This window comes from Gorilla gorilla, chromosome 13 (genome assembly GCF_029281585.2).
Source record: "Gorilla gorilla gorilla isolate KB3781 chromosome 13, NHGRI_mGorGor1-v2.1_pri, whole genome shotgun sequence".
NCBI lineage: Eukaryota > Metazoa > Chordata > Mammalia > Primates > Hominidae > Gorilla > Gorilla gorilla.
This window is the reverse complement of record NC_073237.2, coordinates 134,609,388-134,636,160: the sequence shown is the minus strand read 5'-3', so window position 1 is coordinate 134,636,160 and position 26,773 is coordinate 134,609,388.

Genomic DNA, 26,773 nt, shown 5'->3' with positions numbered 1-26,773 from the left:
CCTGAGGGGAGTCCTTAACTGAGCCAGGGTGAGTCCTGGGGGCACTCTGCCCCTGTGGACACTGCCCCTGGGCAGGCCCTGAATCTCCTCTGCTCCCACACTCTAGAGTTCAACAGGTCTCAGGGGCTCTGCCTGAGGACTGCCCTTCAACCAGGTATTCGTAATTTCCCCAAGACCCAGGCTTGCTGAGTCACTCAGTTACCTGAATGCCTTTTTCACAAAGGGATGACTGTGCTGCTCCGTCTTCCTTCTTTTTTGTTTGCGAGGCCACAGGGAAATCTGGATCCTCTGGTGAAAAAGCAAATCCAGTTTCTTCTTCTTCTTCTTCTGCTGCTGCTGCTGCTGCTGCTGCCGGTTCTTGTAAATGTCCTCACTTGGTTTCTGGGCAGCAACTTCCTTGACTTGCCTGGGGAGTGGATCTGAGCTGCATTTACCAGGCCATGCCCAGGGGAAGTGATCAGTGTGGGACCGTGAAGCTGGATTTCCCCAGGAGCTCCCTCCAAGCTTCTGGGATGATGATAAGACTCGGGATGAACCAATGATCTCGAACCATGGGACAATGTGAAGTCTAGACCCAGTGGAGGAAGAGAAAGGCTACGGGAAGGGCAGGCTTCACATTACTGAGCATCCGCTACCTGCCACACACTTTCACGTGGCCTTATTCTGCGTGTTTCTCACAGCACCCTTGAGAAATAGAGACTACGATCACATCTTTTACATAAAAGAAAACCACCATCCAGGGAGGCGAAGTCCCTTGCTCACAGACTGTCATGTGGGAAGCTCTCTGGATGCAATGATGTCCTCCAGTTGCAGTACCAGGCAAGCTGTCCCAGAGTTCATGGAGCGGAAAGGCTCAAGAAGCAACTGACGATGCTCGAATCACAGGTTTATAAAATCCATTCGCAAAACACAGCAAGAAGCTGAGGGAAGGAGATTGGAGGGCCGTATGACCTGATTCCTGTGCTGTCAACATTCATCGGTTCTCTTCTTTCTCTGCTAGTCAACCTCACCCACTCAGGTGTGACCACGAGGACCAGAGCCGAGGTCTGGGCAAGAGTGCTCACAGCTGAAGGGCTTATGACACACACCGGCTCCACGGGACAGACATGGGACAAGTATGCCTGATCATGGTGGAGTTGCCAAGAAGCAGCTGTCGCACTGCCATGGGTTCTACGTGTTTCTTGGGCAGAGGATGCATGGGACCAGAATGGGCACCAGGAATGGTGGTGAACAAAGGCCCCATGGTTCTGCATGTTTAGGTGTCCCTTGTATAAAGGCACATTGTGAATTGAACATTTAGTGCCCAGGAGCCTCATGCATATTAAGTATCCTTGGCCCTTGTGTCTCTTCCTTCCCACATGTAACATACCTGTTCTCTGTAACTATCTATTCTGAACGTATCTAAAAACCATGTCTTGCCTGTGTTATACAAACCACATGCATACTCACGTTCTCTGATGTAGCTGAATGTTTCCTAAGGCCAGGGCACATTTCAGGGTCACATAGAGTGGAGAGAGGGACCAAAATAGCCTTGCTCTGTTTGACTCCCAGCCGAGATGTCTGCTGGGCAGCACTGCCTCTGTAGGCTCTAATGGGGGAAGGGAGCTCAGGGGAGCCTCTGGGGCTGGGCAGGCTACCAGAGGGTGTGGACGTTTGGGTGGACCCTGATGGATGACTTGGGTTTCCTTGGGAGGAAGTGTCAGGAAGGGCATCTGGGGCTGAGAGCACTGTGTGAGCAACAGAAGGAAGGAAACTGTGGCTGGCTGGGAAGGGATGGTATGGGAGACAGGGTGAGACTTCTGGCCCTGGGTGCTCAGATGAAGACCTGGGGTTGCCTAGTGGCTGGAAACACACACCAGCTGTGGCAACTTGACCTCTGGGATGTGAGTGTGCAGGCAGCTGCTGAGAACGGCTGTGGATTTGGAGATGTGGCTACAGGGAATGGGCAATGGATTCATCTGGGAATTCTGCAGGCAGTGGCCCATAGAGGAAACAGCCTGGAAATGAGACTGCAGATACGTGCTAAAGAGGCTGGAGGAACAGTGACCCCAGTACAAGTTTATGGAGCTTATCCACAATCTAAAGAAATGGAGGCCAAATGGCTTTTGAAATTCTAAGATACATGCAGAGGAAGAGTAATGCTTCATGGGAGAGCCAGACTCTTACTGGCAGTGATGCTACACGGCAGAGCTCTGTTCCTCCTGCCCATGTCTGTGGTTGGGGCTGGGGTAGTGCACAAACATGACGCTGATGAGGCCCAAGCATTGTTGGAAAAGAATTCAGCAGCTGCCACAAGAATCTTGAATCCGTGGGTGAAGACCTTGACTTTCTCTGGGACCAGTGTGGTCAAGAACAAAGTAAAATCATGACAACAAACACTGTTCAGTTTTCCAAATATAAGCTATTTTAAATACTCTACATTTACCCTCAAAGACTGACATAACTTAGAATAACTTTTATAACAGCAAGGATGAGAACTAAAACTTAAATTGTAAATACAATTTTATTTATAAAAACAAAGTTAGCTTCAAATATTTTATGAACTAGTAGAATTTTAACCTTTTGTCACATTTCCCAGCAAAGTAAATAATTCTTTTTTTCACTTCTAGTCTGTCAGAAGAAAAGTCTTAGCTGAAATGGCCAGAAACTCTGAGGCACACTCCGGAGGCTGCTTCCGGGGCACCTCGGCACGGCCGCTTTTCCATCCCGGCCCTCACTTGATGCGGTCCAGCAGGGTTGAAATTGCTTGAGATGCTTGTTCCCAGTGCAGTAAAGAAATAGCACTTGAATGTAAATTTAATTTCCTCAGCAAGGCCATTTTTATTTTTTTTTAATTTCTGCAGAAAGTGTACACTCGCCAGCAGTTTTGCCACAACAGTATACTGAGCAAAGGAGACAGGGTCATTTATAACCTGACGCATCCACCCTACTGCTGTGTCCAGTTTCCAGTGGCTGGAACGGGACCTCACATTCTGTATTTGTCCCGATTGGCTAGCAACTTAGAACTTTTTTAAAGAGGAAAAGGCAGAGGAGAACAAAGGAAGGAGGAAGTAAGTTGTGGAATGCTGAAAAAAGTAAAAACACCTTCGAATAAAGAAGAGGAACAGGCAATGACCTAAAGCTTGCTTGGACTAGTATAAGCATGCCAGGGCAAATATTTAGGCTAAATTGTGGGAGCTAAGAACATAAAGTACATTGATTTCTTTATTAGGGCTAGCAGATATTTAAGAATGTTAGCACAGGTCTTTGAATAAATTTTGCTTCTAAGAGAAGTTACTATTTATTTCTAATGAGATGGGAAGGAAAGTCTTTGAAGAGGAAACTCTACTTTTTACAGAAGTAGGAACTTAGACTTACAGTTTGCACATTGACAAACTTGTTTTCCTTCCGTACACGAGGGGTTTATGATCATCTATTGCAACTGATTTGTCTTATGTAACTTCAAGAGTTACTCGTCAACCTACTTACTATTCTGGACTTTTCGGGAAATGGCAATTTGCCTTCCTATTTAGTGGGAGGGATACTGAGACTGCACTTTTTCTTACCCCAAGAAGTGCACAGTGTCATTGCAATGTCAACATCAGGGAGATCTCAGCCAGTGTGAAATAATTAGATCGTCCACTCAAAATTCTTAGTTACATCTTTTTAATACTTTCTTCACACTTCTTAAAAGCAGCTTAACAAGAATAGCATTAGTCAGGGTTTTCCAGAGAAACAGAAAAGAGAGGAGATGTCCAGAATTTTCTCATGTGATTACAGAGGCTAGAATCCAAGGAAGAGTGGCTTGAGTCCAGGGGCAGAATTCCCTCTTCCCCTGGGAGGTCAGTATTTCTTCCTTTAAGGCCTTCAACTGATTGGATGAGACCCACCCACATTATGGAGCATAATCTGCTTTACTAAAAGTATACTGGCTTAAATGCTAATTTCATCTGAAAAATACCACAGAATAATGTTGACCAAGTACTGGGAGAGGCCTTTTCCTTCATCTTTTGGTAAATTGCAATCCCTGGGTATATTCACATTTGAAACTCAAATGTGGGCACTGGCTACTGCAGGCCTTTCCCAGCTCAATGGAGTGCAGACAGGGGAGGCACAGGAGTGACTACACTGTGTGAAGAGAAGACTGATGAGGGCCCATATGGCACCTCAGGTAGGGTCTGCACTGTCTGGACTATGGTCAGGCCCCTGTCTGAGCCAGCCCTGCTCTCCAGTGTCCCCAAGGAATCCCTGAAACTAGCATCTCATGGAGGAGATAGACGATGCAGGAGGTCCCCTGTGCCCAGAACAAATGGTACAACAAGGCCCCTCTGTTCCCCAAACTGGTCTCAGCAAACTTTCCCCACAGCTTGGATCTGGGCAGGTCACAGGGCCCAAACCTCATGACCAGCAGTGCTGGACCAGGGGGCTAGAAGGGCAGGTGGAGCTCTCTGACGACATTGTGGAGAGGACGGGTGCCAGGCAAGGGGTGTCCAGGCAGGGGGTGTCCAGGATACTGTCCTGAGAGCCTCTCCAGGGACAGGTGCCCTTAGGGGCAGAGAAAAAGGCAACCGGGGAGACCAGAGGAGTCTGATGCAGATAAGGAGGGGCTCTGTCCAATGATGTTTCTCCACAATGAGCTCTCCCGAGGACAAGCAGCCTGCTTTATAGGCGAACCCCATTGCACAGTGAGAAGACGAAGACTTTGGAACTCAGTTCCCTAGAACCTCTTCTCTCCCTGCATAGTCCGGCCCTATTGGTCCCTTCTGGTCTTGAAGGTCTTTAATGGAAACAAACCGCAAGGCCAAGGCCAGACCTGCCTGCCCTTCATGCCCATCTCCACGCAGCAGTTGAGTGTGGACTCTGCCTCCCCTGTCCCCCAAACAGTGAGTCCCCACCAGCCCCTCCAGAGACACAGTGCCAGCTCTGCAACCCTCCCATCCCTCTGTCCATTCTTCTGCAGGCAGGATGGGCACTGTGGCTGGAGGAAGGCTCCTGATCCACTGCTTTGGGGGAATCTCTGATTTAGCACTCCACAGGGAACCCAACAGAGATCCAAAGCTGAATACTGATTCAGAGAAAGAACATTTCTGCTAAGCTTAGGGCCTCAGGGAGGACAGATAATTATCTAAAGTTGACAGAACAATCAATTTTCTGGGTCTGAAGTTTACAAACAAAATCCCTCTCCTTTGAAGGCAGATTAGCCATGGAAACACTTTCTACATTGCCTGCCTAAATGGTTTGTCTCTGCAATCAATCTCTCTATTCTTTAAAACAGAATTAGGATAATTTGCATAATTATTTCTTGTCTCAGAGAAATCTTACGGGGAGGCTGTCTCCAGATAACCAGCAGCCTGGGCTCCAGGCCGACGCCAAACCCACAGGCAGCCTTGCGGTAAGGCTCCAGGCTCTAGAGCCAAAGGCTCTAGGTCAGAGGCTCCACCTGGGCCCCCTGTGCCCTCGCTGCCAGGGTGGCAGAGGGAGCCACAACCCTGAAAGCCTCTGGCTTAGGGACCTCAGAATTCCCACCTCTGATAAGGTAATGAAATGAGCCAAAGTTGGTAAAAATCTGTGAACAAACTGGCCTACAGTGGCTAAAACCAGAGGGAGAAAAATAATGTGATAAACCCCCAAAACCAGCCATCCTGGGAAGTTTCAAGGGGCTGCTGCGCTCCTGACTCCTCCCCCGCCTCCTGGAGCTGCCCAGGTGAGCAGACAGAGTTTTGAGAGCTGGTACTGAGACTCTGTGCCTGGAGACAGACACTGGGCAGGAACCCTCAACTTTCCTGTCCGTTTTGCGCAGTGAGTCAGAAACAGATGCTGGGAAGCAGCCAGCAAGCAGAGGGCTGCCTGTCTCAGAGGCAGGAGCATCCACCTCAGAGGATGCCAGGTGGGGAGATCCTGGACTGTGCCACCCCCAGGGAGGGCACAGGCACAGCAGGCCTCTCAGCAGGAGCTCGGGGGTGGAGTAGAGACCAGGGATTCCATAAGACTCCCCATTGCTCCCCATTCCCTAAGGCACAGCAAAATGTCTCTGCTTCCATGAGGACAGTCCAGACGTCCCCAGCTTCCCCTAGAGCAGACAGAAGGCCTGAGGCCCTGGGAAACCCACGTGCCCACTGGAAGTGGGGAGTAAAAAGACAGAAGGGACCCTTCTGGAAACAAAACCAGTCAAGAACCAGACTCACCACTGCTTCAGAAAATATGGGGAAATGTGAGCGTGAATTTCATAAAGCACAGTCAGCATGCCACGAGGAGGGCCAGCGTCTGATGGACAGGGAGACTGCAGACCCCAGGAAGCAGCAGGAGAACAAGGATTCCCTCTATGATTTCCCACGGCTGATGCTCCCGACCTTGTTTCCCTTCACTGGTGCACCTCCTGTGTTCCACACTGGATACTATCCTGCCAATCCACGCCCCCCGCTGGCCTTCAGTGAAGTGGAACTCACCACAGTCTGGCCTCTTTCTCCACTTCTCTTGCTACTGTCCATTTGCAAAGATCTCAGATGGCTGCACCATGTGTTCTGACCAGAGAAAGACTGCAACCACCTTTGCAAAGCTTATGACAGCGAGGGAGGTCACGCATGACTGACTCCACCTTACCTCTAGCCTCACAGGCGGGCTGTCCTGCTCATGCTTGGGCACAGGCTAAACTAATCCAGGGAGAAATTAAGTTATAGAACAATACTAGTCCCTCTCTAAAACTAAAGCCCTCCTTCCTTGGGGCCCAAAAACGAATGAAAGGCCACGTGATTAGGATTTTGGGAGGAGCCCGAACTCTACTAAAATGTAGACATAGTTTCCGTAATTCCTTATTGTTCAGAAGTCATATGGCTAGAAGTCACACAATTTGTGCCTTCTCCAATTGCTTCTGTAGATAACAACACTATTGTAGAGCCTGAGATTGGTTTTTTCAGCTGTTTTCCAGATTGCATTCTGCCAACCGACTGACCCTACCCAGACCCATGGCTCATGACTCAACTGGTCCTATGCACTCCCACCTCCCCATCCAGAGGCAGACTCCGTGAGAGGATCGTTTTGTACACCCTATGATTGCATCCCTAACCAATCAACCGCACCCACTCCCTGGTCCTCTGCCCACCAAACAATCCTTGAAAAACCCAAACCTCCCATTCTTCTGGGAGACTGATTTGAGTAGCAGCTCCTTCTCCCACGTGGCTAGCTGCATCAATTAAACTGTTTCTTTAGTGCAGTACCACAGTCTCGGTGAATTGGTTTTGTCTGTGCAGTGGGTGGGAAGAACTCATCGGGCAACTGCAAGACAGTTCAGCGTGCTTGCTCATCGTACTGGAAATAAAACCTATTTGTAGGGTCAAAGGGGCAAAGTTGTCCCATGTTATTCCCCTTTGGGGAGTTATCTGTTGGGTGTTTCTAGCCTGCTGCAAGCTAGGATAAAGCAGAGGTCCTCGTGCCTCTCCTCCAGGACCCCATACAAACACCTTGTCCTCCATGAAGAACCCGGGACCTGCAGCCCTCCTCTCCTGTGACCTTCCCAGTCACTTCATCCTCATCTCGGGGTGCTGCCAGCTGAATGTGCTGTGTTCACTGGCTGCACCAATACCCCCGTGCACACACACTCCTGCAGATGAGAGCTGCCAAGGCAGAGAGTGAACTTTTCTGATTTGATGTTCCCTGTAGATTTGTGCCTTGACATGCCACACAAATACAGTGTGCAGACACCAGTAAAAACAGAGAAAAGGTGGGGACATAAAGGCCCAGATGTAAGAGTGGGCGAGGGTGCCCTCTGGTTCATTTCACTCTGCAGTCGACTCCCAAGGTGAACCTAGTGAATTCTGCCTCAGAAGCCCTGGTTTCCTTGTCTCTGACACTGAATCCACAGTAGCCATGATCCACGTTTAGTGGATCACCAGTATTTTGAGGAATGTTAGTATCATTCTACAAAAAGTATTTTAAAAATTGTTTTCTATAATCAGGAAATTTCAGGAAACCCTGAGTAAAAATGATTGATTATTGCAAAACTTCTCTGAAGCTTTCACAAACAAATGTGTGCTCATTTCCAAGGCGAAAGTAAAGTAGGGAACCTGCCCCAAATTTATGAGTCAGTTCAGTGCTTTTCTGTGATCAAATCGGTGTTCTGTCAAGTGCAATGTGGAAAAGGTAATACCGAGGGTCATTTAACTGGCATGTCCAGTGCAGTGCGGAAAAGGGAACATTCCAGGGTCATTTACTCGGCAGCCTCCGAAGGCTGGCACAGTGTATCTTACTTCTCTTCTGCGTTTCTAGCGCTTTCATTAGGCCTGAGACCTGGAAAAGGCCTAGGAGATCTTATTAACAGTGACGTAGGAATAGGAGTAATTATGTTACAGTAATAGTTGGGTTTTGCATGTTCTAAGCTGGGCTCAGGCAAAGGCCAATAGAAAGGGGCAAATATGGAGTATTTCCTGGTCTTAAGACGCGGGCAGCATGGAGCAGCCAGCTGAGAGTCAAAGGTGGCCAGGGAGTATTTGCCCCCAGATGCCTGCACTGGGAATGGAGAGGTCAGTGTCCTGTCCGTCGCATGCCCAAGCATGAGGAAATGGGGCATAAAGCTGGTCATCCCCACCAAAACCAGGGGAGACTTAATGGTCCTGAGGCTAAGTTTTGAGAAGGTCAGCAAATGGCAGACGTGGTAGGATTTCCCCCGCAGGCTTCACCTGGATGCACTCCTATATCCCTGAGGGCATTCCATAGTAAACTGTTGTAAAGGAGCAGACACGGAGATGCAGAGCCTAGTGTGGTGGCATGGGTGATGGGGCGAGGTGTCCCCAACCTGAACAAGGAAGGCCAGACTGATTCCCCAGGTCTGCTGTGCTCGGGAGATGCGGCCCCTCAGCCCCTTGCTTGAGCTCCTTTTGATGAGGTCAGCTGCCTCCCAAGAACAGGCTTTGGCAGCCTGAAAAACAGCCCAGCACAGCCCTCAGACCACCCTCAGCCTTTCCCCAGACACTGGGCTGCAGTAGCTGAGATAAATGCAGAAGACCGTTCATTAAACCTACAAAGCGAACTGTCTGACCCGGCTGCAAGAAGGCGATTTCACAGGGTGCTGTTTTGAGGAGGTAAGGGACTTACCTGAGCTGTCAGTGGGGAAAAAATGCGTCTCACTGAAGTTGAAATGGCACAATCAGAAGCACTGAGGTCCAGTGCTGGCCAGCCCATGCCATGGATGACATAAGGACTGTTGGAGAAGAGGAGACGTGAACAGTATGCAGCTTCCCGCCCATGCCATGGACGACATAAGGACTGTTGGAGAAGAGAAGGAAACGTGAACAGTATGCAGCTTCCCGCGCTGCCACGCACACTGCACGCATTGATTGGGTCCCTCGGTACTCAGGCAGCCTCCAAGGCAGGCTTTGCCATTCCTGTTCCCATTTCACAGTTGAAGAAGTGAGGTTCAGAGCTGTGAAGTAAAGGGGCTAGGGTTCAAGCTGGGCTGCCAAATGCTGAGGTGCAGCCCCTGAGGACTTCATAAAAGTCACCCACTGTGGGAAGAGCTGCCACGGGGCATCATCTGTAGCATCTGGAAGGAACGCCAGTAATCCCACCGTCCCACAGTCATTTCCCCGAGATCTTAGGTCTCAAATGCCTTTGAAAATTCATTTTACATGGCTTTCTCCTCTGTTATATTTCGATCCCCAGGGCATGGTGTATGTGCTAGTTGCCATTTCTAGCCTCAGCCTACTTTATGTAGGCACTGAGCAAATGCTGAATGAATCATTACACATGTTCACTGAGCTTTTTGTGAGAACTCTGACTGGTTGAAGTATTTACTACTCACTCTGGGAACTTGAAACAAAAAGTGACTAAATGACAGAGGCTGGGCCTGAGAGCACAGGGTGCATCGTGCTGGGGGAGGCCCCCTGTGCAGGGCACCATCCCTCACCCACTCACTCACTCATTCTTCCATTCACTGGACTCTGTCAACCGGGGGTTCCCACATGCCAGGCCCCGTGCAAGGTGCTGGGTACACAGCAGTGAATGCTGACAATGGTCATGATAATAGTGCTTACCATGTGCGATGCTCTAAGACTAACACACTTCACATCTAGGCACTCTCAAACACACAGCTGTGCTCATTCAATCCCCTTCACAGCCCCAAAGGCAGGCACCATGTTACCCATCTGACTGATGGCAGCAACTTGCTCAAGGTCACACACTAATGAATGCCTAACGAGCTGGGGTTTCCTTCCTCGCAGGGCTCACACTCCTACAGGGAAAAGAAACAAAAAGTATGAGAAATAAAAACTGGAAATGAAGAAAATAAAACCGGGTGGGAGGACAGGCAATTGCAGAAAGGGAGGTGGGGGGTGACAGGCAAACCAGGAACTGAGTCATGGAAATGACCCTGTAGTCCTGCGGGACAGTGCACCTGAGCCCAGGCTGGAGGGCAAGGAGCTGGGTGTATCAAGGCAGTGAGTGGTCAGGCCCACAGACATGAGAAGCAGGGATGGGAGAACTTGAGACAGGAGACCAGCAAGGGAAAGACAGGCCCACACAGGCAAGGCCCACACAGGAAGGCCCACATGTGGCTGGTGTCTCTGCCATGAACTACCTTCTGCCAGGCTTCCTTGACCACCCCACAAGTCTCCCTGAGGCCAGGGCCACATCCAGAAACTTCACAGAGAGCTACACCCTTCACACTGCTGTTTTAACTTAACAAGCTATAGTTTGAAAGGGAACTCAGCAAAGCACTCGTGTAATTTCATTAACTTTCTCATCTTCTCAGCTGGGCATCTGCAGTTAATAATGTGCATTTGAGGAAAGAAAAATAAAAGGCATCAAAGGCCAAGTTAGAGACAGGGCAGGGAGGGGAGCTCTAGGCCAGTGGGTTGTGTTTTTCTGATGTGTGCTCCAGCTGCTGTCAGCTGACTCTAGCCAGTCCCCAGGCCCCGACTCAGGTGCCACCTGGTTGAGGACCTCTGGGGAGTCCTGCTGTGAATGAAAACCCACTGTGATAGGGGCATGCATCCCCTTTGCCGCCCCCTCCTCACACACCTGCCTTGGGTTGTGGGTGTGACAGTCTCCTGCTGAGCCACAGCACTGCCCCATTTTGGGTGGAACAAGTTCGTTTCCATCTTGGAAGAATAGTCCACTCACCAAGGTGTTTGGCAGCTACATATAAACAGAACTTTCAATGAAAGGTTGGAATGCTCATCCTGTCCCACTCCATGTGTGATAGCGTCTGGAACCCTTTCCAGCAGGTCTATTCAACATCAATACAGCAATCTGGGCACAAGTCTCAGCCCTGCCCTCACCGGGGGCTGCGGGCACAACTGGGATGCTCAGAGGTGGGCAGGCAGGTGTCATCTCACAGGTGCAGATGTCGAGGCTCTGAGGACACTGTGACCACCCAGCCCACACACGATGGCTGAGGGAAGATGCTGGCCATTTGTGGCCCACCCAGTTTTCCACCGCTCTGTATTTTCCCTACATCTCCCCTTCCTCTGCTCCTCTGCAGAGCATGGAGCCCCTTCCACACGTACAAGAGGTGCTGAGTGGGACCGTGGCTGAGAGAAGGCTGCCAGGCTGTGCCCTGTGGTGCGGTGGGCCTGGAGTTCAGGGAGGACTGCAGCGTCTGCGGGTAGGGCACCTGCCGCGAGCAGGTCCTCTCCCATCTGACCCTCCTGCCCCCGCATCTAGTTCTTCTCTTGCTGCCAGGTTCTACTCACTGGTAAGGTCTGCCCCTTGCTGGAAGCCCTTCCTCCACTCCTGTCGTCCTCAGAAGGGTGACCCTAGAACTCCTGAGGGTGGCATTCAAGAACTTCCCAGCACCACAGATGCTCAAACTGTTTCTTCTCAGGGTCAAAACCACAATGCTGAAATATCATCTCACCCCAGTTGTGATGGCGTTCATCAAAAAGACAAAAAATAACCAAGGGAACTCTTGACACTGTTGGTGGGAATGTAAACCAGTACAGCTACTGTGGAAAGCAGTGTGGAGGTTCCTCACAGAACTACAAACAGAACTGAGGTAGGAGGTGGGACTCAACTCCAGAGGTGGGGCTCGAACACCGGACCAGATTGAGGACTAGCTAAAACAGGGCTGGGGAGGAAGCAGCTTTCGATCAGACACACCCACCAGTGCCATGGAAGTTTATCGTACAAGTGCCCAGTGCCCTGCAGGTCTTCCAACATTTCCAGCCATAATGGCCATGATCACCATGGTCTGGACTTTCTGAAGAAAGTCTTTTCACAGGCTCGGCCTGGCTGGAATCTGACCCGTGAAGCCTTTGGGTCAGTCGCAGGAATTATCAAGCATCTGCCATGCCTGGAAGAGTCGGACTGGGGAGGCACAGGGCCTGCCTGGCGTCAGGTGCTGAGGAAGGGATGATAAATGCACCCCCTCTGTTTTGTCCGTTTCTCACGGCCTCTCTGGCCACCCTGTCCGCCTGTGTCTGTCCTGCCCAGCACTTCTCTGACGAGCATGTCTTGGTGCTTTGTCTCTGCTCACCCTGGGCTCATCGCTGTAAACAGCAGGAGGTTCCACCCCAGGCGAGGTGTGCCATTGTGACCGAAGGTCTCAGGGAACAGAACTGAGTCTGGGTGGGTTGAGCTGGGAGTTTCATAGCTGTAGGAAGCTGTGATCGCAGCTTCATGATGCAGACAGAAGGCCTTGTCTCAGCTCAGTGGGGAAAGCCCCTTGTCGACTCTAGGCAGGGGGGATTGTACCGCTGCCTCTCCCAGTAGCAGCTCCCAGGAGGCAGTGCAGTCACGGGGCCCCGCTGGTAGAAGCCTGAAAAGTCCATCGGGAAAACCTCAAAGGCCACCAGTCCTCGAGGTAGCTGCTGCTCCAGCTGTGCTCACCTGGAGTGGAGGGGCAAACGGCACCAGGGGTGGGGGAGGTCAAGGCAGAGCCTCTGCGCCATCCTAGACCAGCTGCACGAGACGACAGCTCACACCAGCTGCCCAGAGGCACAGCCCCTCTGCCAGGCTTCAGCAGGGCATGGCTTGATCTCAAGGCCCTCTCTTCCCATCCCACCGCCCCTCCCTCCTGTGACAGGAGGACCAGCAGGTCCACTCTGAGCCTGGCTGAGGCCCGACCTACTCCACCTCAGCCCTGAGAATCTTCTCCAGCTGGGATGGCTGTTGCCCTGTTGTCCTGTTGCCCTGTTGTTCTGTTGTCCTCTTGTCCTGTTGTCCTGTTGTCCTATTGTCTTGCCCTCCCAGCTCCTGACCACACAGGGGCTTTGTTCCCACGCCAGCCTCTTTGGGGAAAGTGGGGGAGGGGGGCCCTGCTCCAGGCCTTGGGACATTTGGCTTGGGCTGTAGCCTGTGTCCAAGGAGAAGAAACCCTGAAGGTGGGTTCCCACCAGATGTGGGCATGGTCAGCTACATCAGGCCCCCAAAGGTGTGCACATCCTAATCCCACGAACCCGTGGGCACATTACCTTACATGCAACAGGCACTCTATGGATGGAGTCGGGATAAGTGTCTAGAGATTGGGAGGTTGTTCTGGGTCATCCAGACGACTTATGAGAGGGCCCTTATGAGAGGGAGGCAGCAAGCTCACAGAGAGGGCCATGGAACAACAGCAGCTCAGACACAGCAGAGGCTGCACAGCTGTCCTGGGTGCTGAGTAGCTGCAGAGGTCGGAGGAGGTGCAGAGCAGGTGTTCTGCAGCCTCCAGAGGGACCAGCCCCACTGACTCCCTGGCTTTGGCTCAGTGAAACTCATTTCGGACTTCTGACCTCCAGCTCTGCAAGAGAAGAAATCTGTGCTATTTTAAACCACTAAATTTGTGGTTTCTGTTTCAGCAGCAGTGGGAGAGGGTGAAATGCTCTCCAGCTTGGCACCCGCGGCCCAGCTCAAAGGCAGGGACTGTGGTTGCTTTGCAAATGAGGGAGGCTGGGTCCCTGCCCTCACCGGGCTTACCATCTAGGTATGGAGAGGAGTAACGTAAGGTGAAGTCAGAAAAGAATCATAAGAAAAGAAAGTCCACAGCCTGGAAGGATCTGAGGCAGAAGGAAGCTCTTGCTGAACCACCTGAGAGGAGGCGGTCTGGCCTGGGCACCCTGGGGGGCCTGCGCCCCCACTTCGAGGCCCCCCTGGAAGGTGCTTGGCTCTCCGGATGACCCCAGCACTGGGGAGACCTGCTGTGCTTTCCAGACAGCACAGACACCTCGGTGTAGGTGTTGTGGTGCCACAGGGAAGGGTGTTTCTTCCAGCCTGGTTCTCAGGATGGGCTGCTGGCTGGAACAAACCCCACCTCTATCTGAGCCACCAACCATCTGAACCGGTATTCTCTCTATCTGACAAATATTCCTCCTTCTTTACATCCCAGAAATGGTGAAAATGCACAATGCCTTAGGACGCCTTGAGGAAGGAGCAGCGTGTTGCTGCCGAGGGTGAACACACGTGGTCTCTGCGGAGAGGCGACAGATCTCCCTGGGCGTCAAGTCATCCTGGGACTGGGTGTCGTGGAAGAAGGTGACACCAGGCAGAAACCAAGAGCAGGGGAGCTGCAGGCCGGCATCAGAGCCCGTATCAGAGCAGAGTGGCCCCTGAGCAGGGAGGGAGCCGGAGATCACTGTTGGAGGAGGGCCCGGCACCTGCACCTGAGGACGTGAGTATAATAAAAGAGCATAAATAATAAAAGAGAGTATAATAAAAAATAAAGAAAAGAGAGCTTGATAAATCTGTTTCTTCATCTTCATAATAATGTCAAATTTGTTGAGATTTTTTTTAAATGGCACGATTTGTCTACAGATCTTTGTACTCTGGCTTAAATTAAATATATATACAACTTATATAATAAAATACTGGGCTGTTTTATTATTATATTGATAATTTCTTAGTCAACACTTTGATCATATTCTATAAATGGCACTGTAAGACCTGTGACTGGTTATCAACAACATAAAGTGATTATGAGAGTTTCATGTGACAGATGAAGGAAGGTTGGTTAGTGCAGTGGCAATAGTTGGCAACCTGAGAAACTGAGCTCACAATTTTAGAAAAGTATTATTCTTTCTAACTAGATATTTCCATGAAAAGAACCTTGTGAAATGCAGAAATGCCAAAAGAATAATTATAAGATAATAACCAAATAACTAAAATACATCTCAATTTCTCTGACAATTTAATTTAATGCAGGGTACAGGCAGAATCACGATGTTTACAAACATAGACATTTATGATCTCGAGACGTTTAATTCTTAGCTGGTTGAGGAAAACAGTAGCAGAACTGTTGTTGCAGACATAAAAGACAGAAAACAGTGGAAGGGCTTGATCACAAGTCATATGTTCCAGTTTTGGAAACCTCTAAAAATCCTGCCTGGTGATAGGTTTTTCTTATCTCATTATTGAAGAATATATGAGCAGGCAGGGCATGGTGGCTCAAACCTGTAATCCCAGCACTTTGGGAGGCCAGTGTTGGAGGATCACTTGAGGCCAGGAGCTCAACACTAGCCTGGGCAACATAGCAAGACCCTGTCTCTACAATTTCTTTTTAAACCAGCCGACTGTGGCGGCATATGCCTGTAGTCCCAGCCACTAGGGAGGATGAGGTGGGAGAATGGCTTGACCTTAGGTGTTTGAATCTGGAGTGATCTGTGATTGTGCCACTGCACTCCAGCAAGAATGACAGAGCTAGCTCCTGTGTACAAATATACACATATTGTATATATTGTCAATGACCAGTCACAGGTCTTACAATGCTGTTTATACAATATGGTAAAAATAATGTTGACAAAGAAATTATCACAATAATAATAATAAAAGCCCTGTGTGTTATTATTTAAGTTGTTCATAAATTTAATGTAAATGAGGTAGAGTAATAAAGATCTGTAGACAAATCATGTCATTTATTTTTTTTAATCTCAACATAATATAACTTTTTTTTTTTTTTTTTTTTAAACAGAGTCTCACTCTATCGCCCAGGCTGGAATGCTGTGGCTAGATCTCGGCTCACTGCAACCTCCACCACCCTGGTTCAAGCGATTCCTCTGCCTCAGCCTCCCAAGTAACTGGGATTACAGGTTCCTGCCATCGTGCCTGGCTAATTTTTGTATTTTTAGTAGAGACGGGGTTTCACCATCTTGACTAGGCTGGTCTTAAACTCCTGACCTCGTGATCCACCGGCTCGGCCTCCCAAAGTGCTGGGATTACAGATGTGAGCCACCGCGCCCAGCCAACATTTCTTTTTTAAAGTGTGCAAGCTGTTTGACCATCATGTCTCTGTGCATCACTGCGATAAGATAACCAGAGCAACTGTTTCCACCGTGGAGTTGGGAGGAGATAAAGACACATCCTTTGTGCTTTGGGTGCTCTTATCAGGATCAGGGAGGCCCCTGCCCTCTGACTTTATCTCTCTTAAATGTGCAAAGTACAGAGATTTTTATCATGAATAATTTTAAGAGAAATTAAAAATTCTATAATGTTCAAGGACATGCAGGTTTTCTATTGATCATGTTTCTTCTTGATATTTTTAGGCCCTGGCCAGCCGCAAATGAATAATCTCTATCATCATCATTGTGTTCCTTTGTGTTTTAACCTTTCCTGATTCCATTCTCTCTACCTTTTATTTTGAAGAAGCATAGACACCAGAAAACCCTATCCCTACCAAATGCAAAAAAAAAAAAAAACCCTAAAATTGTAAATATTAACATTTACAAGTCACATTTGTGAATATATATTTTAATTAGAAAATTACAATTTTAAACTTTCAGAGGAAGTGGTAGTAATATAAAACAGAGGACATTTTTATAATAAGGAACTCTTATATTTTGCAAATTATTATTCTCTCATCACCAAATAGTGCTACCTAAAGTAATATACAACCAATTTAATTCGTTTTAAAAAACACAAAATTACAAAACAATTAATACAATATTTGAAATCATGATGCATATTGCCAGCCTCCCTTCAGGTAAAGTTCTATTAACTCTACAAAAATTTTCTAAATGGCAGATGTTACATTTCCAGATAGCTTTGTGGTAACCAAAAAAGAATTGATTTATTAGCAATTTTTATATCACATTGAGACAAAATATTATTTGTGATAAATATTGTTACGTATTTAAAACATCTCATGTATTAAGAAATCACACTTTAGATGGGGCCAAGCTGGCCTATTAGAAGCAGCTGTGGCCTGCGGCTCTCACGGAGAGCAGTGAAAACTGCGAGTGAATTCTGCACCTTCAGTTGAGGTATCCAGGTTCTTGCATTGGGACTGACTAGCCAGACAGCTCGACCCACAGGGAGTGAGGAAAAGCAAGTGGGGCGATGGCCCACCCAGGTGTGGCACGGAGCTAGGGGCGACCCCACTCGCAGCCAAGGGAGGCAATGAAGGATTGTGCGACTCTGCCCGGGAAACCATGCTTCTCCCACGGATCTTTGCAACCTGCAGATCAGGAGGTCCCCTGGTGAGCTCAGCCATGGCCTTGGGTCTGAAGCACAGAGCTGTGTGGAGTCTGGGCGGAATGCTCGCTGGCTCACTGGGGCATGCGTGAAAGCCCAGGAGTTTTGCATCCTCTGCCCCGAGAATTCCAGCAAAGCGGGAGATACATCCGTGCATTCCCCTAGGAAGGGGGCTGAATCCAGGGAGCCAAGTGACATCATTCTGAGGCCCCACTCCCACAGCACCTCACAAGTCCCATTGGCTTGGAATTCCAGCAGGCCAGCGGCAGCAGGCTGGAGACAGCCGGAGATGGACCGAGTTCCCGGGGGAGGGCAGCCACTCTATCTGTGGTTTGAGTTGGCCGCTCTAGCCTGCTGGCACCAGGGACCAGGAGGAGTCCCCCATAACACAGCACAGCTGCTGTGACTGATCATGGCCAGGTTGCTTCTTTAAGTGAGACTGAAATCCATCCCTCCTCACCGAACAGGGCCTCCCCATCGGAATTTTAGCAACTCCAGCCAGAGTTCTATGGACAGAACTCTGATTTCTCCCTGGGATGAAGTCCCCAGGGAGAGGGGTAGCTGCTGTCTCCCCAGTTCAGCCAACTGAGCCTTTCCAGCCTGCTGGCTCTGGAGACTCCTGGCAGTCACCACAGCACACCTGCTCTGCCAAAGGGCAGCCAGACTGCTTCTTTGACAAACACAAGCGATGGGGAAAGGATTCCTTATTTAATAAATCATGTTGGAAAAACTGGCTAGCCATATGCAGAAAACTGAAACTGGACATCTTCCTTATACCTTATACAAAAAAATAACTCAAGATGGAATAAAGACTTAAACGTAAGACCTAAAACCATAAAAACCCTGGAAGAAAACCTAGGCAATACCATTCAGGACATAGGCATGGTCAAAGACTTTATGACTAAAACACCAAAAGCAATGGGAACAAAAGCCAAAATTGACAAATGGGATCTAATTAAACTAAAGAGCTTCTGCACAGCAAAATAAACTCATCAGAGTGAACAGACAACCTACAGATTGGGAGAAAATTTTTGCAATCTGTCTGACAAAGGGCTAATATCCAGAATCTACAAAGAACTTAAACAAATTTACAAGAAAAAAAACAACCCCATCAAAAAGTGGGCAAAGGAAATGAACAGACACTTCTCAAAAGAACACATTTATGCGGCCAACAAACATATGAAAAAAGCTCATCATCACTGGTCTTTAGATAAATGCAAATCAAAACCACAGTGAGATACCATCTCACACCAGTTAGAATGGCGATTATTAAAAAGTCAGGAAACAACAGATGCTGATGAGGCTGTGGAGAAATAGGAATGCTTTTACACTGTTGGTAGGAGTGTAAATTAGTTCAGTCATTATGGAAGACAGTGTGACAATTCCTCAAGGTTCAGCAATCCCATTACGGGGTATATACCCAAAGCATTATAAATTATTATACTATACAGACACATGCACTGTATGTTTATTTCAGCACTGTTCACAATAGCAAAGACTTGGAACCAACCCAAATTCCCATCAGTGATAAAGTGGATAAAGAAAATGTGGCACATATACACCATGGAATACTACACATTTATGTCCTTTCCAGGGACATGGATGAAGCTGGAAACCATCATTCTCAGCAAACTAACACAAGAAAAGAAAACCAGGCCAGGAGCAGTGGCTCATGCCTGCAGTCTCAGAATTTTGGGAGGCCGAGGTGGCCAGATCACCTGAGGTGAGGAGTTTGAGACCAGCCTGACCAACATGGAGAAACCCCGTCTCTACTAAAAATACACACAATTAGCCAGGCATGTTGGCACATGCCTGTAATCCTAGCTACTTGGGAGGCTGAGGCAGGAGAGTCACTTGAACCCGGGAGGCAGAGGTTGCGGTAACCCAAGATCATGCCATTGCACTCCAACCTGGGCAACAAGAGTGAAATTTTGTCTCAAAAAAAAAAAGAAAGAAAAAGAAAAAGAAGAAAAGAAAACCAAACACTGCATGTTCTCACTCATAAGTGGGAGTTGAACAATGAGAACACATGGACACAGGGAGGGGAACATCACACACTGGGGCCTGTCGGGGTGGAAGGCTGGGGGAGGAATAGCATTAGGAGAAATACCTAATGTAGATGACAGGTTGATGGGTGCAGCAAACCACCATGGCAAGTGTATACCTATGGAACAAACCTGCATGCTCTGCCCATGTATCCCAGAACTTAAAGTACAACAAAGAAAACTTTATATAAATGCATAAAGTCTAGAACAGCTAATATATTATAATGAAATATCAACTATAATCCCAGCTGAAAGAGAACACCATGAAATTATGAAGGGCTTTCCACAAATCTCTAAATTTATGTCTTCATAAGATTACATTTCTATTTCTTCTTGAATAATTTCCTTATTTTAGCTATGATTTAGTGATAGTAAGATGATAATTATGAGGAGAAACTTCTCCCAACACGCCATTGAGAAAATTCTGCCTCATTTCACCACACACCAGAGTCTTAAGCAGTCACTTCTAATGTAACTGAACAACAGATCCTCACCCAGCTGAGTCTATGAATTGAATCCACGTATGTGAGATAAGGCCCCCAAGGAGTGGTAGTAAGCTGGGAATGCCATCAGCTCATCTTCCTTCAGGCCTATATTTGTCATTGTCACTTGTAGAAGCAGGACAGCCCTGGCGTTGGGGTTGGTAGAAACAGAGAGTATCAAAGGGAAAACTGAACTTCCTTAATTTTTGGAAAACAGCAGATTGGAAACAGATGGGCTCCAGCGTTTTCCATGTGTGAGGTCATTGTCCCAGGTAGCCTTGCTCAGGACCACATTTCTTGTCAGCAAAACAGAAGTCAAACGATATTTCTACCTTCCAAGAGAATAGAACATAATGTCAGATTTTCTCATGGATTCCCACAAGTTCAAGAAAGTTTCATGGCTTTATTTAACTGCTTAAGCATTTCAACTGAAAAAGTATTTGTCTTTCAAATACACAGGAATCTATTTGGAAAAATTTTAACCAGAAAAATTTGGAATTCTAAAGTAAAAAATGCATAAAGCAATCAAAATTTTTTTACAGCTTTTAATTTAGATGTCAATGGGGAAAAAAAAACATTCTCTGAAATTTGCTTTTATACCATTAAAGACTTATTTTTTATTACCAGCAATACAGGGCAACTCATTCAGGTTGAATCTTGAAGGTAAACTTTAACTTAATTTTAAGTTTTGGCTAATTTTTAAGCATTTATCAGTCACCTACCATGATTTCATCTCAGAAACCAAAATCTCAATTTCATTTAGACCTTTGAAATCTTAAAACAGAAAATTAAATGCTTCAAAATAATATTCACGTAGAGGCTTATATATGTGGACCAGGAATCTCCATGTATTACAAAGTTTATGAGAACATAACAAATGTTGATACACACATTTAATTCTTAAATAAAAACTTACAACAAATAAAACTGTAACAAATCAAGAAAATTTTGTAGGTTTCACATTTTATGTCTAAAAATATAGGTATTAAACACTCAAGGATGGGTAAAAGAAATCACAAGAGAAAACAGAAAATATCTAGAGACAAATTAAAAATATGAAATACCGAAAGTTAAGAGATACATCAAAAACAGTACCATAAGGGAAAAATTTATAGCTATAAATGATAATAAAAAATAAGATACTGAATCAACAACTTTACTCCTAAGGAACTAAAAACAGAGGGAAAAAGAGGGACAACTAAAAGAGGGACAACTAAAAGCTAGCAAAATTTTAAAAATGATAAAGATAGCAGTGGAAATAAGTGAAATAGAGAACAGAAAAACAATATCAAAAATCAACAAAACCAAGTTTGTTCTCTGAAAAAGATCAAAATTGACAAAATTTTATCTAGATTGACTAAGGAAAAAAAGGGAATACTCAAATTACTAAACTCAAAAATAAAATGGGTACATTACTAACAAATTTTTGGAGTAAAAAAAGGATGTACGCGAGTACCATAAGGAACTATACACTAAAAAATTGAATAACCTAAATAAAATGAGCAAATTCCTAGAAACAAAAAACCTACTAAGACTGAATCAGAAAAGTTGAATAAACCTATTCAGCAAGGAGATTCGCCAAGAAGATGACATCAGTAATCAAAAACCCAGCAACAAAGAAAAGCCTGGACAAGATGGCTTCACTGTTGAATTCTACCCAATGTTTAAAGCAGAATTAACATCAGTTTTTCTCAAACTTTTTCAAAACGTTGAAGAGGAGGTAACATTTTCTAACTTATTCTATGAGGACAGTATTACCCCGACACCAAGTCAGACAAAGGCACCATAAGAAAACTACAGACAAACATCCCTTCCAAATGCTGATGCAAAAATCCTCAACAAAATAGCAGCAATTCAAATTTAGCAGTACATTAAAAGGATTATACACTATGAAGAGTATAATTGACTCCTGAAATAAAAGTATGTTCCAACACATGAAAATCAGCATAATATCACATTAACATAAAGAAGGAAAAAAACCTCATGTGATCATCTTAATCAAAGAAGAAAAAGCATTTGTCAAAATTTAACCCACATTCATGATAAAATATACTTAATAAGCTATAAAAAGGAATAAAACACCTTAACATAAGATTATATTTAAAAAAACACACAGCTAACATTATAATGAAAGACTGAAAGCTTTTACCCTAAGAGCAAAATCAAGGATGCCTGCTTTTACTACTTCTATTTAATATAGTACTGAAGGTTCTAGTTAGTTAAAACAATAAGGCAAGTAAAATAATAAAAGATATTCCAATTTTTAAAAAAGTAAAATTTTCTGTTCGCAGATGACATAACCTTATATATTAAAAATCTTTTAGTTTCTGTGAGATAAACTATCAGATGCAATAAATAACATTCAGCAAAACTGCAGGATACAAAATCAACACACAAAAATCGGTTGTATTTCTACAATAACAAACTATCTGAAGAAGAAATCAAGACAACAGTATCATTTATGATAGCATCAAAAGAATAAAATACTTAGAAACCAATTTAACCAAGGAAATGAGAAACCTGTACAGCAAAACTATAAACATTGCAGGAAAGTATTAAAGATGACACAAATAAATGAAAAGACATCATGTGTTTATGGACTGGAAAACAAAACCTCGTCAAGATGCCATTGTTATCAATAGTCATCTACAGATTCAATAAAATCACTATAAAGATTCTAATATTTGCAAAAATACAAAAACCTATTCTAAAATTCAGATGAAATCTCAAAAAACCCCAAGTAGCCAAATCAATCTTAAAAACTAACAAAGTTAGAGGACTAACACCTCCTGGTTTCAAACTTACTGCAATGCTTCAGTACCCAAAACAATGCTGTACCACCATAGAGACAGACATAAAGACCAATGCAATAGAAATAAAGAACCAAAAAACACAGTCATGATTTTTAACAAGGGAGTCAAAACTATGGGGAAAAGACAGTATATTTTTAAACGGTGTTAAGAATGAATATTTACATGGAAAACAATACAGTTGGAGCCTTACTTTACACCATATAAAAAACTTAATTTAAAATGGACTAAACATCTAATTGTAAGAGCTAAAACTATAAAACCCTTAGAAGAAACATAGGAAAAATGTTTCATAACATAGAATCTGGCAATAATTTCTTGGATATGACAGTGAAAGCACAGACAACAACAACAAAAATACGTAAAAAGAACTTAAAGTGACAAGCTGTTATGTATCTGAAGATACAATCAATAGATTGAAAATAAATTCATGAAGGGAAAGAAAATATTCACACATTATGTATTTGATAAGTAATTAATATCCAGGCTATATAAAGACCTCAGCAACAACAACAAAACAATCAAATTTAAACATGAGCAAAGGTTTTAAAATACACATTTCTCTAAAGAAGATATGCAAATGACCAGTAAGCACAGTATAAGGTGCTCAGCATCACTAATCATGAGAAAAATGTAAATCCAAACCACAATGCAATACCAACTAACACATGTAAGCATAGCTGCCATCCAAAAAACCCCACCAGCAAAGAAAAACAACAAAGCCCCAGAGAACAGCAAATGCTGATGTGGAGAAGTCAGGACTCCTGCACACTGCTGGTGGGAAAGTAAGATGGCACAGCCACTGTGGAAAACAGTAATCACCATATGATCCAGTAATCCCACATCTGGGTATATACCCCAAAAAACTGAAAGTGGGAATTTGCACACCCATGTTTATAGCAGCATTCACAAGAGCCAAAGGGTAGAAAAAGCCCAAATGTCCATCTACAGATGAATGGATAAGCAAATATGATCAATACACACAATGATATATTATTCAGCCTTAAAAAGAAAAGAAATTCTAATACATGCTACAACATAAACCTTGAAAACATTAAAACAAAAAAATGCAAATACTCCATGCTTTCCACTTTTATAGTGTACCTAGAGCAGTTAAATTCATAGACACAGAAAGTAGGATGTGGTTTCCAGGGGATGGGGGGAAGGGAAAGGGCAGCTATTGTTCCGTGGATACAGAGTTTCACTTTGGGATGATAACACGGGTTTGGAATGGATAGTGGTGACAGTTGCACAACAATGTATTTATACTTAATGTACTTAAATTTTCTCTTATACATATTTTACCACAGTAAAAAAATTAGCAAATATTTAAAAATCTACATGTTTCTTTGAACTGTTTCTTTACATCCCTTGTCCATTTTTCAATTTGGCTGTTGGTCTTTTAATAATGTAGGATAGCTATATAGCTATACATATACATATATATTACCCAAATTAGCTTTTTGTCTGTCATGTATGTTGCAGATCTGTTTCCCCAGTCTGTTGACTTTTGACTTTGAGGCATTTTTCTTGCCTATAAAGTTTTAATTTTTATGGAGTCAAATGCATCAGTCTTCTATTCGAAGACTTATTTATGGGTTTGGTGTTTCAGTTTAGGATGAAAAAGAAGTTGTAGATATGGATAAAGGAGATGGTTGTACAACACATTATATTGGACCACTCAACTGTACGTTTAAACATGGTTAAAATGGTAAGTTTTATGTTGTATATATTTTACCACCAAAAAAGGGCCAGGCTTAGATGTTTATATGTTAGGGGTTTGGAGTACCTCCAACATTTATTCCCCTCCAGGGGAGTAATTTATAAACACCCACACAAGAAAAGTAGATACTGACTTCACAAATCTCCTTACAAGTCCCACAGCAAGGGCTGTCTGGGAAAGCAGAGGTGGAAAAAGTCACATAAACTTGAGGTCAATGTGAGACCTCCCATCCCCTACTCTGGAATCAGTTGGAGGAAGGCGTGCATGCAGGCTGAGCTGGAGTGGGCAGAACAGTCCTCCCATGAGCCTAGACCTTAAGTGCTCTCACATGCTCCCAGGCATATATCAAACCAAGAAAGCAGCTAGGAGGGTAACACAGCTACCTGTATACGGGGAGCCATGAAATATCTGAGCTGCGCAAGTGATGCACAAGGAGACAGAAGCAGTATGGCCTTTACACAGTGACCTGGCTCAAATAATTTCAGGCTGTCATTAACCAGGCAAGCTCCGCTTTCTCTCTGAGGTAGGTAAACTTGAGGGGGTAAAGTGGGAGTTGGGGATAATGGAAAAGAAAGCCTGGTAGTATTTCTTCTAACTCTGTCATAAATAAAAAGTAAAACATAGATGCCATTTCTCAGGGCCCAAATGTTAGGTGAAAAAATGTTTGTCATCTCAGTCATGTGATGTGGACTTCAGCAGAGCAGGACACCCATGGTCATTTATCCTTTCCCTCTGCAATGTTGTGTGCTTTTTCAGTTTATAATGTACCTGATCCACTTGTCTCATCACACTAGCTGCAAACAAGGCCACTGAATGTCACACCAGGTGGCCAGCATGTCTGTGAAGGGCAGAAACTGGGGCAGCCAAACAGCTGGCAGAGGCCAGCTAGTAAGTACCCAATCCCACTCCATAGAGGACTCCACACTTAAAAGGCAAGATCAGCAAGTGTCAGGCTGCCTCACTAGTTATCCCCTCCCTAAAAAAATAAAAGTAACCCCTCCAGGGAACATGTGTGTATACACACACAAAAGTACATGCACACAGCTACATGCAAACGGGAAAGGCTGGGAAGGAACCAAATCCACCTCTGAACACCAGTTACTTGTGGGGAAGGGGCAGGTGAAGCCAACTGTCAGCATTACTCACCTTTTCAACTATGAGCTTGCATCAGTTTTAGCAATTTCTCATAAAAAGGCAATTTTCACTCCTTGGCTGATGACCCAGGTCCTGCAAAACTGAGCCACCAACAACCACCTGCGCCACTTCCCGTGAGGCCAAATAATGGCTTCCCTCAAAGCTCAGCCCTCCCACCCACCTCCCAGTCCTCTCCCATGCAGGGGTCTGCCGGCCTCCTGGGGTACAGGGGTCCAGGCCAAACCCAACCCACAGATGGTTGGTGAAACCAGCACATATCCAAGGGCCTTTTCCCCACCTGGGCCACATGCCCACTGCATAGATAGGCCTGTGCTTGCTCCCCAAGGACAGAGACTCCCTTTTCTTCCGTTGGAATGAGGGGTGGGGAGATTTGATGGTGTCCTGTAGAGGTTGGGTGTTAATCTGATGTGGTGCTCTTGGAGAAGCTTGCTTGAGTTTGGCGCTTTCTCAGCACGTGGTGTGTGCTGCCCCTTCAATCTGCAGGAGTCCCAGAAGGTAAGTGCTGCTGCAACCCCCATTTACTGGTGAACAGAGGTCAGGTGATCTGCAGCTGACCAAGCAGCTGCTAAGTGCCCAACAGGCTGGATCTGCATCTCACTTGCAGAGGCCCTGCCTGGATGCTGGGGCTGCCCTGAGACTCCCTCCTCCTCCTCTTCCCTCCACAGCTTTCCCTGCTTCTATCCACAGCTGTACTCCAGGTGGGGAACACCTATGGATGCACCAAGGTGCAACTACTCAGAGTCAAGCATGCAGAAGGGCCCCTGCTCTATGCTGTTTCCATATCCAAGCCCAAGCTCATCTAGAGTTTCAGCAAATCCAAGCCTCCCTGAATTCCCTGCAAGACCAAACTGAGCCCTACAACCCCCACCACTCTGGTTAGCTGCCAGTCCCAGCCCCTGTTCCCTCCTGGGCCCCTGTCTGTGCAGTTCTGAAGTCCTACAAGAATGTTGAGATCCTAAGCCGACTCTCACCCAAAGAGGTAAACAACCAGGGGCCTCCAGGGGTAGAGAACACACTCTGCTGCCTGTAGGCTTGATGTCCTTCCCCTACAACACGCCATGCTTGCCAGGCTGGAAGAGGGGCTCCAGAAACTCGGGAAACCTGGGCCTGTAGCTGGCACGTGGAAAAAAGGCATGGAAAAGCACCACTCCTGTCCATGAAGCCCCCATATGGAACCAGGTAATTGGGAAATACATGGTCACCAAG